General features: G+C 56.7%; 1 non-coding gene across 1 annotated transcript in view; it reads right to left on the bottom strand.

Moving 5' to 3' along the window:
• Positions 1-506, bottom strand: part of LOC126317744 (small subunit ribosomal RNA) — a 1,893-nt gene extending 1,387 nt beyond the window's left edge. The window contains exon 1 of the ribosomal RNA XR_007556873.1: positions 1-506. This exon is cut by the window's left edge and continues 1,387 nt beyond it. This is a non-coding gene — a ribosomal RNA (small subunit ribosomal RNA).
• Between the last annotated feature and the right edge of the window lie 1,994 nt (positions 507-2,500).

The following is a 2,500-nucleotide window of genomic DNA, read 5'->3' as shown; positions in this document are numbered from 1 at the left end:
TCCCGTATCGTTATTTTTCGTCACTACCTCCCCGTGCCGGGAGTGGGTAATTTGCGCGCCTGCTGCCTTCCTTGGATGTGGTAGCCGTTTCTCAGGCTCCCTCTCCGGAATCGAACCCTGATTCCCCGTTACCCGTTACAACCATGGTAGGCGCAGAACCTACCATCGACAGTTGATAAGGCAGACATTTGAAAGATGCGTCGCCGGTACGAGGACCGTGCGATCAGCCCAAAGTTATTCAGAGTCACCAAGGCAAACGGACCAGACGAGCCAATCCGATTGGTTTTGATCTAATAAAAGCGTCCCTTCCATCTCTGGTCGGGACTCTGTTTGCATGTATTAGCTCTAGAATTACCACAGTTATCCAAGTAACGTGGGTACGATCTAAGGAACCATAACTGATTTAATGAGCCATTCGCGGTTTCACCTTAATGCGGCTTGTACTGAGACATGCATGGCTTAATCTTTGAGACAAGCATATGACTACTGGCAGGATCAACCAGGGAGCTGCGTCAACGAGAGCTGAGCAGCCGGCCGCCCGGGAGTGTGTCCCGAGGGCCCGCGCGAACACGCAAGCGTCCGCTCAATTATTCTTCAAACAGGAGGAGGCTGAGCTCCCCTGCACGATACACCTCGAAACCCTCTCAGGTCCCGGCGGCGCGCAGCGCCGTCCTAAGTACTTGGTCGGGTTCGAGAGAGGCGCAATCGCCCGGAGATAGGCGAGTAGACGCTTTCAGTGCGAACACCCGTGCTCCCAACTGAGCTTGCCGCTGCCGACAGAGGCCCGGGAGCGTGCTGTCGTGGCATTGCCGGCGGGAAACAACACGCGCCACCTACGGTGACCGGCAGCTCCAACGCCAGCGCCACAGAAGGGCAAAGCCCCACTTGGGTGCAGAAGCGAACTCTCCCAGCACAGCGCACGCGCCAACACGTCCGCAGAGCTGCGATACAAACCACCTGCGAGAACCGCTGGGGGCGACCGAGCAGCAGACGGCGTCGCGACGCCGAGTGCCGGGCGGCGGCGCATCCTCAACGCACACAGTCCGCAATCGGACCAGCACACTGCAGATGTCCACCGCGCTTCGCACCGGGCTCGGCAGAACCCACTTTGGCCGCCTGGCGCCGCGCGCAGGGTGCGCCGGCGCATAGCTGGGACGCCAGCCGGGCCCGTCGGCCGGCGCTCCTGCCACTGGGCGCCCCCCACCAGCCGGCTGTAGTGCGTGCGCTCACGCAGCGCGCGGCCAGCACGCCGGGCGGCCCCCCCTCACCGGCCGGGGACTGTCCCGCCAAGCCACAGCCTCGTATCGCTTCATACCCACATGGCCAACTCAGGTTCGGGGGCATGGCGGGTACCGCCGAAACAACCGGTTCACAGATGTACCGATCGTCGCTATCACCGATGCACCTGCAGCGCGAACAACCGCTCAACAACTGATTTCCAGTTCATTTGCGGATCTTTGGCAGCAAACGTATACGTCAATCTACATTTGCGAAATCTACGATTCTGGCATGCCTGCATGTTATGTGTCACGACACGCTACATCAGCCCACATACACACTGCGGCATGTACACGAGAGAACACGTGGAAGATGGTCCGCGCACGTGTGCAATGTCCCTTGCGCGGTCGACTGTCAACCGGCCTCTGTAGCATGTCGCAGATGTGGAACGCGGTCCACCGTGCTATCATGTTGTGTGGGGCAATACGATTAAATAGGAAAACCCTCGTCGCTACATCAACAGACGGCTCACGCTGATTCCCGGCAGAGGGAGGAGGGGGGGGGGGGGCCAACATGCAATACTTTCGTCCGTACCTACTTACCACATGTCTGTACGGCGTACAACAGTGCAATCTCGCTGTAATGGGGAGACGAGACAAGTAGCATCGTGCACAACATATGGCCCTTATGATTCGCCATTGTAGGGCGCAGCCGGTGTACGGTCAAGCATGTGCCACATTATGTCACTCAGTACGTAACGACGGATGATCAGTGTGGGTTACGCGTACATCAGCGGACAGTCCACACAGGCCGTACCACAACGTACACTGACTGCATCGACAACCGAATGCAACTGAACAGCTGCAAGGCTCATTTCACAAACAAACGCCTGACCGACCAGCTTGGAAGGGCAGGAGGGGAGGGCGATATTCGTTCTGTAGCGGTACACCCTTCCAGTGGTTAGCGGGACTGTGTAGAAAGTACGCAACACTCGAAAGACCTTTATGTGAGGGTACGCACCATGGCATCAAGAAATACACATGACACCAGAGGATCCAAGCAGTGAACTATGTTCAGAGGGTTGCTGTTAGGCAAAGCTACATTCCTGTGACGTTACATGTGACAGTTAAGGTGCAGTGTAAGTTAGGTTAAGGTGCAGTGTAAGTTAGGTTAAGGTGCAGTGTAAGTTAGGTTAAGGTGCAGTGTAAGTTAGGTTAAGGTGCAGTGTAAGTTAGGTTAAGGTGCAGTGTAAGTTAGGTTAAGGTGCAGTGTAAGTTAGGTT

The sequence above is a fragment of the Schistocerca gregaria genome, unplaced genomic scaffold (genome assembly GCF_023897955.1).
Source record: "Schistocerca gregaria isolate iqSchGreg1 unplaced genomic scaffold, iqSchGreg1.2 ptg000640l, whole genome shotgun sequence".
NCBI classification, from domain to species: Eukaryota; Metazoa; Arthropoda; class Insecta; order Orthoptera; family Acrididae; genus Schistocerca; species Schistocerca gregaria.
This window is presented reverse-complemented; position numbering and strand designations above follow the sequence as displayed.